The sequence below is a fragment of the Panthera pardus genome, unplaced genomic scaffold (assembly GCF_024362965.1).
Source record: "Panthera pardus isolate Hobbes unplaced genomic scaffold, ASM2436296v1 HiC_scaffold_5, whole genome shotgun sequence".
In the NCBI taxonomy this organism is placed as follows: domain Eukaryota; kingdom Metazoa; phylum Chordata; class Mammalia; order Carnivora; family Felidae; genus Panthera; species Panthera pardus.
The window spans coordinates 11076544-11090240 of record NW_026526980.1 but is presented as its reverse complement, the minus strand read 5'-3'; the positions used below and the strand labels follow the sequence as shown (position 1 = coordinate 11090240).

General features: G+C 42.5%; 1 protein-coding gene and 1 long non-coding RNA gene across 5 annotated transcripts in view; one reads left to right on the top strand and one right to left on the bottom strand.

Moving 5' to 3' along the window:
* IQCK (IQ motif containing K) overlaps positions 1 to 13697 on the bottom strand; it is a 124550-nt gene that overhangs the window by 41829 nt on the left and 69024 nt on the right. The gene's annotated exons all lie outside the window — the stretch shown is intronic.
* On the top strand, positions 8107 to 11158 carry LOC109278412 (uncharacterized). The gene is made up of 3 exons (XR_002085656.2): positions 8107 to 8351; positions 8971 to 9127; positions 11030 to 11158. It is a non-coding gene; the product is annotated as an uncharacterized LOC109278412 (long non-coding RNA).

Sequence of the window (13697 nt, the reverse complement as noted above, 5' to 3'; positions counted from 1 at the left end):
TAACATAGCAACGCCTATTTTCTCTGGAGGATTCCTTGGGGTTTTTCTAGTTGCTTTGGAGGAAGAAACTTTCAGTATAGTACAGTTCCTGGAAAGATGCTGGAGAAACAACACAACGGTCAGCACTTCAGTCGTGCTGGCAAGAGTCAGCCTCCAACTGGGTGTGAGACACCTCAGAAGGTCCTTACCACATCCTTGCCATGACTTGATGTACTAACGATAATACTGAAGGATTTTATACCCGGGAAAAGTGGATTTCAACAAGAAGGAAATATATATTTGCAAATTCTCTTGCAAATACCTAATGAAATATTCACAGTTCCCAACTCTCTCATACGTTCCAATTTCTCTCTGCAGGTAAGCTTCATTTCCTTATTTCTTCTTTATTTCTTCTCAGATCTTTGGCAAAACGAAACAAAAGTTGGTTTCTCATTCTGGTAGTTATGAGTGTTCCATATTGTTTTTAGGAACAAATTATAAAAACCTGTAGATATAACATATTGCCTGGTATTGTGGAAGTGTCCCAGACATTCATCCGTACTAAGATAGTATGCCTCTTAGAAGTTGCTGGGGGCTTTCAGGGAGGAGCAGAAATGTGTTCTAGAGAAATATATACTTTTTTAATTTTTTAAGAGAGAGAGTGTGCAAGCAGGGGAGGGGGCAGAGGAAGAAAGAGAGAGACAGAGAGAGAGAGAGAGAGAGAGAGAGAGAGAGAGAGAGAGAGAATCTTAAGCAGGTTCCACACTAAGTGTGGAGCCTGATGTGGAGCTCAATCCCACAACCCTGGGATCTTGACCAGAGCCAAAATCAAGAGTTGGACACTCAACCTACTGAGCCAACCAGGCGCTCCTAGAAAAATATTTTTTAAACAGTGGGTTCAGCACTTTAGCGAGTAGTAAATTCACTTTAGTGGGTTGTGAATAACATTTTAAAAAGTCTAATCCAATAGAAAATACCAGATATTCTCTTATCATTAAGGACCCACTTTATCTCTGAAAATGTTTTTTTCTTTCAAAGTCTATTTTATCTGATGTTAAGAATGCAAGATCACTTTCCTTTTGGTTGGTATTTGTGCCGTATATTCTGGGTCTTTCAACTATTCTGGGTCATTTTGTGTTACCTGTACCTCTAGCATAGAGGCAGATTTCTTTTTAATCCAATCTGAAAAATCAGAGTTTATTCTATTTACACTTATTGTGATCAGTAATATTTTATTAATCTAATTCACCAAATATTTTTATTTATCATGCTTTTACATTTTTTTTTCCTTTCCTGCTTTCTATTGCATTGGATTTTCTTTTTTTTTTCTTTTAAGATTTTATTTTTTTAAGTAATCTCTACACCTAACATGGGGCTGGAACCTACAAACCCGAGATCAAGAGCCACATACTCTACCACTGAGCCAGCCAGGCACCCCTGAATTAGATTTTTGTATTCCATTTTTCCCCTTCCACTGATTTGTTAGTTCATATTATATATTTTTTGAATATGTCATTATAATGTAATAAGCAACTTAAAGTAAAAAATGAGTCTGTCCAACCTCCCCTGAAGCACTTACGGGACTTTAGAAGACTTTAACGTCCCACTCTCATCTCTCATGACTGTTGTCCAGTATTTTAGTTTCCCCTCATTTATTCCCCCACTGGTGTGTGTATATGTGTGTGTTGTGTGTATATATGTATACATATGTGTATATATGTATATATGCACATGCAGCATATGTACATAAGTGTACGTATGTGTGTGTGTGTGTATATATATATATATATATATATATATATATATATATAAAATAGTCAATGTCTATTTAGATGTAGCAGCTTCCTCATTCACTATTGTTTCTTGCATTCTGCTCCCACTCCTTCCTTGTGGATTCAATTTCCTTCTAACTCAAGTACATCATTTAGTAGTTCCTCCAGTAAGAGATGTGTTTGAAAATGTATTTAGCCATTGCTCTTGAATGATAATTTAGTAAATTGATTAATAATAAGTTGATTAATAAAATGATAATTTAGTAAATAATAAATCTATTATTAAATAATTAATTTAATATAATTCTCTGTTGAATGTTACTTTCCCATAGGATTAGAACACACTTCACCGTTTTCTGGCATGTGCTACTGCTGATCAGTAATTTTTTTTTAAGTTTATTTATTTATTTTGAGAGAGACATAGTGTGAGCAGGGGAGGGGCAGAGAAAGAAGGAGAGAAAGAGAATCCCAAGCAGACTTCATGCTGTTAGCACAGAGCCAATGCAGGGCTCAGACTCACAAAATCATGAGATCCACACCTGAACTGAAACCAATAGTCGAATGCTTAACCAACTCCTGCTGATCAGTAATCTTTTAATTGTTTTTTAATGTTTATTCGTTTTTTGAGAGAAAGAGAGACAGAGCATAAGTGGGAGTGGGGCAGAGAGAGAGAGGGAGACACAGAATCCAAAGCAGGCTCCAGGCTCTGAGCTGTCAGCACAGGGCTTGAACTCATGAACCACGAAATCACGACCTGACTGAAGTTGGACGCTTAACTGACTGAGCCACCCAGGCGCCCCTGATCAGTAATCTTGATCAGTCTCATTGTTCTTCCTTTGTAGGCAATCCTTCTTTCAAAACAGTTTTAAGACTTCCTCCTTGCTTGTGGCATTCCAGTTTCACCAGGTAGCATTTTGCTGTGATTCTGTCCTCATGTATCTAGTTCGGGATTCGTGTTTCTTCAGCTTTGGGATATTCTCACCCAAAGAGCTCTATCAACACTGCCTCTCACCCACTCATTCTGTTGTCACCCTCTGCAATTTCTATTAGACTTATGTTTGACCTTCTTGTCTCAACTGCTTTCCCCAATTTCCCACTGTATTTCCCTGCTGCCTTCTTTCTCCCAGATCTCTCTCTGAATAGTAATTACTCCTCCAGCTGTGTCTGCCTACTATTTAATGCACACCCAAAATATGGTCCATGGATCAGCACCATTGGCATTACTTGAGCTCATTAGACCTGCAAATTCATGGGTTCCACCTAAGACCTATGAAGTCAGAACTGAATAGAGAGGGGCCAGGAATCTATGTTTAACAAACTCTCCAGGTGATTCTGAAGCTTACTGGAGTTTGAGAAGCATGGCTTTAGCCTGTTTGCTAAATTGTTTTCTTTTTTTTTTTAAACTTTTTTTAATGTTTATTTATTTATGAGAGACAGAGAGTGTGTGTGAGTGGGGAAGGGGCAGACAGAGGTGGGGACAGAGGATCTGAAGCAGGCTCCGCACTGTCAGCACAGAGCCCAATGTGGAGCTCGAACCCATGAAACGTGAAATCATGACCTGAGCCAAAGTTGGATGCTCAACCAACTGAGCCACCTAGGTGTCCCTAAATTGTTTTCATTTCTAGAGGTTGTACTTAGTTCTTTTTCAAATCTGATCCTTTTTTTTCTTACTCCCCTATTTAGCAAGGCTTATATTCTTTAAAAAATTTTTTTAGTATATTTCTATAATCATCTTAAACGTACTTATTTCACAGCCTCAAATTGCCACCCTTGAGGCCTTGGATTCTCCAGTTGGTTGTACTTACTGGCTGCCCCCCCTTCCCCCACCTCCATTCCTTGTTGGTTTATTTTTTATTATAAGCTCATAGTCACTGAGGGCCCTAGTTCCATTTCCAGGTCTGAGGTCATGTTTTTTATGCAGGAGTCAATACAGGTTTTTTTAAACATCAGATAGTAAATATTATTTTTTAATTTTTTTAATGTTTATTCATTTTTGAGAGAGAGAGATAGAGAGAGCCAGTGGGGGAGGAAGAGAGAGGGAGACACAGAGTCTGAATCAGGCTCCCGGCTCTGAGCTGTCAGCACAGGGCCCAACACAGGGCTCACAAACCGTGAGATCATGACTTGAGCTGAAGTCAGACACTTAACCACTGAGCCACTCAGGTGCCCCAATATTTTTGGCTTTATGGGCCATATAGTGTCTGTCCCAATGACTCTGTCATTATAGCACAAAAACAATCATACCCAATATGTATTTTTAAAAATGGGCATGGCTGCGTTCTAGTAAACTTTATTTAAAGAGTGGTCCAGGGGCGCCTGGGTGGCTCAGTCGGTTGAGCGTCCGACTTTGGCTCAGGTCACGATCTTGCGGTCCGTGAGTTCGAGCCCCGCGTTGGGCTCTGGGCTGATGGCTCAGAGCCTGGAGCCTGCTTCCAATTCTGTGTCTCCCTCTCTCTCTGACCCTCCCCCGTTCATGCTCTGTCTCTCTCTGTCTCAAAAATGAATAAACTTAAAAAAAAAATTTTTTTTTAATTTAAAGAGTGGTCCAGAGTTGGTCCACAGGCTATAGTTTGTCAGCCCCTGCTCTTATCCTTAAGTGGGCATTAGAATTGTAGCCCCCAGGGGTGCCTGGGTGGCTCAGTTGGTTGAACGTCCAATCATCTTTGGCTTAGGTCATGATCTCACAGCAGTCTGGAGCCTGCTTTGGATTCTGTGTCTCCCTCTCTCTGCCCCTCCCCCGCTTGCACTCCACCTCTCTGTCTCTCAAAAATAAACATAAAAAAAAAAAAAAAGAATTGTAGCCCCAAGCTTCCCTTGGTTACCCTTCCATTTTTCTGTATGTATTGCACACACATTATTCCTTTAAGACAATTCTCTAAATTTACCTGATGATATTGAGATCACTTAGGGCACTTGTTAAAAGTGGAATCTCATGGGGGCTCCTGGGTGGCTCAGTCGGTTAAGCATCTGACTCTTGATTTCAGCTCAGGTCATGATCTCACAGTTCATGAGTTTGAGCCCTGTGTCAGAGGCTTGGGATTCTCTCTCTGTGCACCTCCCCCGCCCCAATAAATAAACATGAAAAAAACAGAATCTCAGGCTCTTGCCTTGTAGGCTCTGATTCATTGCATGTGAGGTGGAACCAACATGTATATTTAGCAAGAACCCCCGGTGATTCTAATGATCTGAAGAGTTTGAAACTGCTCTAACCAAAGAATATGTGAAGAATGAACTTAATGTTGAGACTGACATCTGCTTTAAGACCCGCAGATTTTTATCTCAGTTCTTACACAATGCCACGTTGATTATTCAAATTCTTAAAATCAGAGTCAAGAAGGACTGCTCAGGCTATTAGTGTGTGGTCAGGAGACAGGATCTGTATGACTCATGAACAGCAACTGCTTTTTGGTGGGGTAGTCTTTTCAGTGCAATTCTAGAAAGGCCTTCTCCTAGGAAGCCACACCTATTTTTTATACTAAAGTTCCTTGAACAATAATATCATATTGCGGTATATACTTGGAAAAAGCGGAATTTCCCCCAACAGCTCGGGGATGACAGTTGAGATAAAGTTCATCCAACCTTCCTTGGTACTTGTTTACCCAAATAATCAGGGAATTATTAAGTTGCAAAAGTATTTAAGGGATTCGATGAACTTTCCAATGATTTATGAATTACAGCCAAGTGAATGATGTCAAAGACCATGTTATTGCACAATGCTTTGATCTTCTTCTTACCATTGATACCCGTAACTGACATTTATATAGTTATGGCTGCCCAGATGTATCTAATGTGCAGTCAAGGTTGAGAGCCACTGCTCAAAATTGTGGACACTTCACCCCTCCACCAGTGGCTCTCAAAGTGGGGTCCTTAAACTAGCAGCTTCAACATCTCTTGAGAGCTAGTTTGAAATGTAAGTGCTCAGGCCCTGTTGCAATCCTACTGACTCTGATACTCTGGAGTTGAGGCCCAGCAATCTGTGTGTTTAGAAGGCTTTCCAGATCATTCTGATGTAGACTACTGTATGAGAACTGTTGCATTGTCCCCCTAGTGAATCCCAGCTCCCTGGATCCCTGCCTCTTGGAAAACTGTACCACTCTTCTCATTAAGCAGGGGAGTCTAGCCCCCTCTTTCTTTTTTTTTTTTTTTTAATTTTTTTTAACATTTATTTATTTTTGAGAGACAGAGAGAGACAGAGCACGAGTGGGGGAGGGGCAGAGAGCGAGAAGGAGACAAAGAATCTGAAGCAGGCTCCAGGCTCTGAGCTGTCAGCACAGAGCCTGATGCAGGGCTTGAACCCATGAACCGTGAGATCATGACCTGAGCCGAAGTTGGATGCTCAACCGACTGAGCCGCCCAGGTGCCCCTATCCCCCCTCTTTCGAATCTAGGTGAGCCTCATGACTTGCTTTGACCAATAGAAGGTAACTGAAGAGCTGCTGTGCAAGTTTCAGAGTCTGGGCCTCAAGAAGGCTTGAAGCTTCCATTTCTAGAATGTTCTTTCCATAATGTAAGGAAACTGGTCTGGCCCACTGGAGGATGACAGGCCATGTGGAAGAGAACTGAAGAGCCCCAGACATGTGCCTGGGACCTTCCAGCCCAGCCCAGGAGGTCATCTAGGCCAAGAATACCACAGAGCTGCTGGAGAGGTCCATCATGGCCAAAGGGTGCATGCTGAAAGTGGTACAGATGAGGTTGGAGCGCCAGACTCAGAGCCCCAGTGGGGAGCCATGTGGGGACATCCCACACACAGTTGAAGGTCCTGAATGCAGCATTCACCATTAAATGCACCAACCGAATGCAGCCACGTGAGTGAGTAGAGGAGAAATCAGCAGAAAAACTACCCAGTTAACCCAGAGGACTGTGAACAAGAATCAATTGCTGTGGTTTAAGTCACTAAGATTGAGCAGCAGGAGGGCTTATATTACAGCTGTACAATTTACCCACATAATTTGCCTTGAAGGGAAATTGATTAGCCCTTTAAAGAGAAACACTCTGGAAAAGTTGTAATTTTGGCCAGTACTAACCACCAGGCAGAGTATTGGGTGCATCAGATGCAACTAATACATAGGGCTGGCTTCACGGGCACCCTGTACAGTCACACAGGCCCTGTGCTTAGAAGGGCCTTACATTGTTTTCACACCCTTGTTGTCACCATCTAGAAATTCTTAAAACTTTGAACCAAGGGCCCTGTGTTTTTATTTTACACTAGGCCCTGCAGATTATGAATCCAGTCCCACCAATACGTAGTTCCATCATTTATTCATCACAACACCCCCAGAATTTGGCTTATCAGTTTTCACCACGTATTTGGGATGCGTTGCAACTCAGCAAATAAAGAGGGGGGCAGGAGTTGCAGACTGTCTGGCCACAGACATAGCATGGCATAGCATTTTCTGAGCATATTAAGGAAAATCCACTTGCAGAAATAACCCAGAATATATTTAAACAACGACAGGACGAGGCAGGGGGAAGGGGAAGAGACTGGCCTGGGAAGCTAGGCCCCAAGCAGGCTAAACTCACTATTAATAGTGCTGTGGCCTATTTTGGCCTGCCTGGTGGCCCTGAAAATTGCCCTGAGAACTGGGCTTGGGAAATGACAGTGGAAATCAGGTGCCTTCATTCTGGGGTATCACTGGAACCATGCTGGGCACAGACAGAGGTCTTTCTGACAAGCTAAAGGACATTTTGCAAAACAGGATTTTCTTTGACAGGGAATTAAAAAAAAAATTAAGGTTGGGGCACCTGGGTGGCTCAGTCAGTTAAGCATCTGACTTCGGCTCAGGTCATGATCTCATGGTTCGTGGGTTCAAGCCCTGCATCGGGCTCTGTACTGATGGCGTGGAGCCTGGAAACTTCTGTGTGTTTCTCTCTCTCTCTCTGCCCCTCCCTTGCTTGTGCTCTCAGTCTCTCTCTCAAAAATAAATAAATAAATAAACTGGAAAAAACATTAAGGCAAACTATCAGGAAATGATCAGGAATATTAGGGAAGAAAATGCATTGATGAGATCAAGTCAATAAGGAACTAACAGGAAACCCTAAACATGTGTTAGGCACTATGCTAAGCACTTAACATACACCATTTCATTTATACCCTCACATATAACTCTGTGAAGGCAGCACTATTATTATCCCCATTTTACAGGAAAGAAAACTGAGGCTTGGGAAAATGTGACCTTATTAAAGGTCACAGGGTTGATGAGCCAGGATTCAAACCCACATCATGGCACTCCAACTACTCAGGCTGTCCCCTACAGCTCTTCCTCTCAAACTTTCGTATGCAAAGAGTCACCTGGGAATCTTGTTAAGATACAGATTCTGATTCTAGAGGCATGGGGTGGGGCCTAGATTCTGCACTGCCAACCATTTGTCACGTGACGATGACCCCACTGGTCCTCAGACCCCAATTTGAGTAGCAGGGATGTGGATATTACAATAGTTTTCCTGCTTCTACTTCTAACCTCCTACAATTTGGTTTCTCTACAGCGGCCTGCATTATTGTGTTCGTTTCCCCTGCTGCATAGTAAGTGACCTCCCAAAATTTGGCAGCTCACAATGTCAATGAACAGTTATCTCACACAGCTTCTGAGGCTCAGGAATCCAGGTGAGGCTCAGCTGGGTGGTTCTGGCTCAAGGTCTCTCACAAGGTTACAACTAGGATGTTAGCTGGGCCTGTAGTCACCTGAAGGTTTGGTGGGGCTGGAGGAGCTGCTTCTAAGATGGTTCATTCATGTAGCTATTGGGTGGAGGTCTCAGTTCTTGTATGTGGGTGTCTCTATAGAGCTGCTTGTGACATGGCAGCTGGCTTCTCCCAGAGTGAATGATCCAAGACAGAGAGAGAGAGAGAGAGAGAGAGAGAGAGAGAGAGAGAGAGAGGGAGAGAGAGAGAGAGAGATACCAAGGCTGCAGTGTCATTTATAACCTAATCTTGGAAGTGGCATGCCATTCTTTCTGCCATATTCTATTGGTTACACATATCAACCCTGGTATAGTTGTGGGAGGGGATGCTTCAGAAATGAGAATACCAGGAGGTGGGGATCACAGAGGAGTCATTGTGGATGCTGGCCTGATGGAAACTAAGTGAGAGAATGCCTCTCTTCTCAGTTTCATTGATGTTGGTCTTGGCCATGTGACTTGCTTAGGCTACTGGAATGAGTGGGGAAGTGGCACGTCCCAGACTAGGCCTTAAGACTTGTGTGTGTTTTTCCTCACCCCTTTGAGAGCTTTTGATCTCTGATGTAAAAAGAACATGGCCTTGGCAGCTGCTGATCTCAGAAGAATGACAGACCCTGGACAAAACCACATAGAACCCAACAGCCTAGAGCCAAGCGTAGCCAAACACAATTTGGAACAGCTGAAATCTGGCTGATCTGCTGGCATGTGAGTAGGAAATAAATGTATGTTGTGAGCCACTGAGTTTTGGGGTGGTTTGTTAAGCAGCATTATTGTGACAATAGCTAGCTGACACACTTCTTGACATTATATTATGTATTTATTTTTATCTGTATAGTCTATGGCAAGAATGCCAGTTCCATGAGGGCAGGGACTTGGTCTTATTCCCTGCAGTACTCCCAGCATCTAGACCAACGCCTGCCTGCCCCATAGCAGGTACTCAATAAACACTAGTGAGTGAATATCAGTGAATGAATTGATCTAATTGTAGAGCATGCCTGCTTAACCTTTATGCTATTAGACTGCCTTCGAGTTAGCCTAGAAAATTGCCAAGTATTAGAAAAAGAATTGTCTTGAATAGGAGTTCTAGGCAGCATACCCTTTACAAAGAAAATGGGACACACACCAAGTTGTCGGCCACTGTCTCTGTGCCAGACGCCATCCCTCTTCACCTGGGCTACCCAGGTCACCCCGGACTTCACCCAGAAGCGGACCCTGGAGTCACCCAGAAACCACAGCCACCCTCTGCCTGAGAATGGAAGCGCTGCTTTAAATGACACTGGCTCACCTGGTTGGGTGGCTGTCCCCAGAGGAAAGCCAGAGAGATGGCTAATGATGCACACAAAGAGAGGAAATCACCCCCCACCCCTGCCCTGAACAGCTGCACAGGGAGACACCCCCCCTCTGGAAAGGAGGAAGAGGAAGTCAAGAAAGCTGTAAAGCTGACTAACAATCTGGGGAAGGCAACAGTCACAAAAAAGCAGAAGGAAAAAGGCTGGCCCTTAAGTCACTAATTGTTGGGCTGGCTGATGAAATATAAATCAACACCCACTCCTCAGGTTTTCCTCGGGTCCTGCCACTTCAGGGCTCACTTTGGGTTGGGAATATCTTGAATGCGAAATTGGCCAAATTCGTACCTTCCAACTACATGAACAGTGTGTTTTCCTTCAAATACAAATGCTCAGCGGGCACCTGGGTGACTCAATCGGTTGAGCATCTGACTTTGGGTCAGGTCATGACCTCACAGGTTCATAAGTTCGAGGCCCACATCAGGCTCACTGCTGTAAGTGCAGAGTCCTCTTCAGATCTTTTGTTCTCTTTTCTCTCTGCCCCACATCTGCTTGTACTCTCTCTCTCAAAAATTAACATTAAAAACCCCCACAAATACAAATGCTCAGAATAGATCTACGTGTGCTGATGTGGAAAGCTATCCTCAATGCTAAAAGAAAGGCAAGACTCAGGATGTAGAGTGTGTGCCCATATTTATAAAAAACACAATAAATATACATAAATGTTCACATGTACAAAAGAAAAACACTAAAAAGACACACACCAAATTGTTAACAGTGGTTTTATCTGGGAAACAGGTTTAGAGTAGGACAAGAATGGAGAGCTCCACATTTAACTTTAAAGTACTTGTTATAAAAAATAAAAAAATAAAAAAAATAAAGTACTTGTTATATATAAACTATAAGGTACCACCTGGGTGGCTCAGTCGGTTAAGTGTCCAACTTCAGCTCAGGTCACAATCTCACAGTTCACAAGTTCAAGCTCTGTGTTGGGCTCTGTGCTGACAGCTCAGAGCCCAAAGTCTGCTTCAGATTCTGTGTCTCCCTCTCTCTCTGTCCCTCCCCACTCTGTCCCTCCCTTGCTCGCACTCTGGCTCTTTCTCTCAAAAACAAACAAAAAAAAATTTAAATTAAAAAAAAGTACTTGTTATGGACTGAATGTGTTCTCCTCAAATTGTAGCCCCCAACATGATGAGATTAGGGAGTGGTAATTGGGATTAGATGAAGTCACCAGGATAGGATCCTCATGACGGGATTAGCACTCTTATAAGAGGAAATCAGAGAATTTTTTCTTTCTGTCTCTCTCTCTCTCTGCCATAAGTGGATACAGCAAGAAGACAGCCATCTGCAAGCCAGGAAGAAGTTTCTCACCAGACACCGAATATGCCGGCACCTTGATCTTGAGGCTCCCACCCTTCAGAACTGTAAGAAATAAATGTCTGTTGCTTAAGTTCCCCAATCTGTGGCATCCTGTTATACAGCAGCCCAAGCTAAGACATTATTTCTATATGGGTTTTGTTTACCATGAAAATCTTCCATTTTATAATAAAAATATCAATGGAAGACTTTTTTCATACAAAGATGGCCATCCATTTCCATACCCAAACTGACATGCTCCTCCTTGCAATATGTTCTGAGTTGGTCAGATGTGGTTGTAAAAGGACCTCTTGTTTCATATGACATTTGCCAGGGACAAGGAGGCCTCTCCTCCCTTGCTCTGAGGTGAGGACTCTTATTGAATCCTTGACGCCATGCCTCTGCTTGCCTTGTCCTTTTAGTTACATCAGTGTTTACTTTCCACAAATTAGTGCTGACTTAACCCATCCGGCAGAAGATCGTGGTCTACAGCCATGCCCAGATCTGCCCACATCACCACCGCCTCGGGAATGGGTGTGTTTATCCCACTTCTCGTCTCCATCAGCTCCTTGGCGTTCCAGCTACTCTCATATCTCAAGCAATCTTCTAATAGCACACATAAAATTGACAGAGAAAGACTACTCTCTCCATCTGCTCTTGAAAACCTCTCTGATGTGTTTAGGAAACAAAAACCTCAAATAGGGTACTTTTCAAATAGGGAAGACACTGATAGATAATTACACCCATAGTGATACCATTCATTTCTGCAGCTAGAATTCACAGGACACTTTCTTGTGTGGTGCCACTGAAAAACATTTTGATCTTTATGCTAACGTGATGAGCTGGGCAGCTATTATCAGTCTCAAAGAGAAAGAAATTGAGATTCCTAGGATAGTGATTTGCACTGGATCATCTAGTAGATAGGTAGCAAAGTGGATTCCAATTCACTGGTGGGTCTTAAATCTGGCTATACATTAGTGTCACGTCAGGGGTCTTTTAAAAACTGCCTATCTCTTATTCTCACCCTGGCCAGTTGAACAAAAATCTCAGGGGAATGAGGCCTTGGGTATTAGAATTTAAAAAGAAAATCTTTCCAAGGATGACCTTGATATACAGTGAGGCTTGAAACCATTGCAATCCATAGGTAATAGATAAGCCAGTCTTTCGTTAAACTCACATGTGCTAATTCATCACCAGGATTAAGAGCTCTCTCTTACTGGGGTGCTATATTGGGGTGCTATACCATTCAACAGTAAAAAGGAAGAGACTACTGATCTCCACAACTACATGGAGGAACCTGATGCATCAGGTCCAGTGAAGGAAGCCAGATGCAAAGGCTATATTTTTTATGATTCCATTTATCTGACATTCTGGAAAAGGCAAAACCAGAGGGGCAGAAAACAGATCAGTGAGCATCCAAGGCTGGTGGTAGGGACAGGGGTTAACTACAGAGGGACAGCCTGAGAGAATTTTGGGAGATGATATAAATGTTTCTATGCCTTGATTACGGGAGTAGTTACACTATATGCAGTTGTCAAGACTGAAAGACTATACACAACAAAGGGTAAATTTTACTGTATGTAATACATATCTTGAGAAACTTGATTAAAAAACACGTATACACAAAATGAGATTTACTACACATCCACTAAAATGGCTAAAACTAAAAAAGACTGACCATACTAAGTACTGGTAAGGACATAGAACAATGGGAACTCTCATACATTTCTAGTAAGAATGCAAAAAAAAAAATAAAAATAAAAATAAAAATAAAAATAAAAATAAAAGAGAGAGATGGGATTCTGAGGACAGTCAGACCTGGGCTTAAACTCTGGCCTTACCAGTTATCACTGTGTGATGTTGGGCAAGTCACTTAGGGTTTCTAGGCCTTGGTTGGTTCATCTACACATGAGATAAAAGTAGTACCTACCTGCCGACTTTATAGGATCAGCGTAAAGCATAAAGGAAATAATGCTTGTAAAACACTTAATCCAATGCCTGGCACATAGCAAAAGAAGCAATAACACTAGATTTTGCTATTCTTCTTCTTTTTTTTAAAATTAATTTATTTATTTTGAGAGAGAGAGAGAGAGTGTATTTGCACATGCACACAAGCATGCAAGCTGGGGAGGGGTGGAGAGAGAGGGAAAGAGAGAATCCCAAGCAGGCTCCATGCTGTCACTGCAGAGCTCAACATGGGGCTCAATCCCATGAACCCTGAGATCATGACCTGAGCTGAAACCAAGAGTCGGATGCTCAACCGAATGAGCCACCCAGGTGTCCCTAGATTTTTGCTATTCTTAACATTATTATCATTCTTCTTATTATTGCTTCCTCTGAGCTCATCAAGAGGTGGATGATGTTTCTAAAGCACCCAGCACTGTTCTTGGCAAGTCGAAGGTCCTCAATACACATCTGTCAAATGAGAGAGTGAACATATGGAGCCACACGTCAATGGAGGGAATAGACCTCTATTTGAATGGAACCAGCAGAAGGGATACCCACAGCCATCCTTGGGGGCACTCCACTTCACATGCTAGAGTTCTAATATCGGGATCCCCACCTAAAACCAAGACCTCCAGAACGTTGACAAGTACGGAAGTTTTACTCTACTTCGTCAGCTCGTATACATG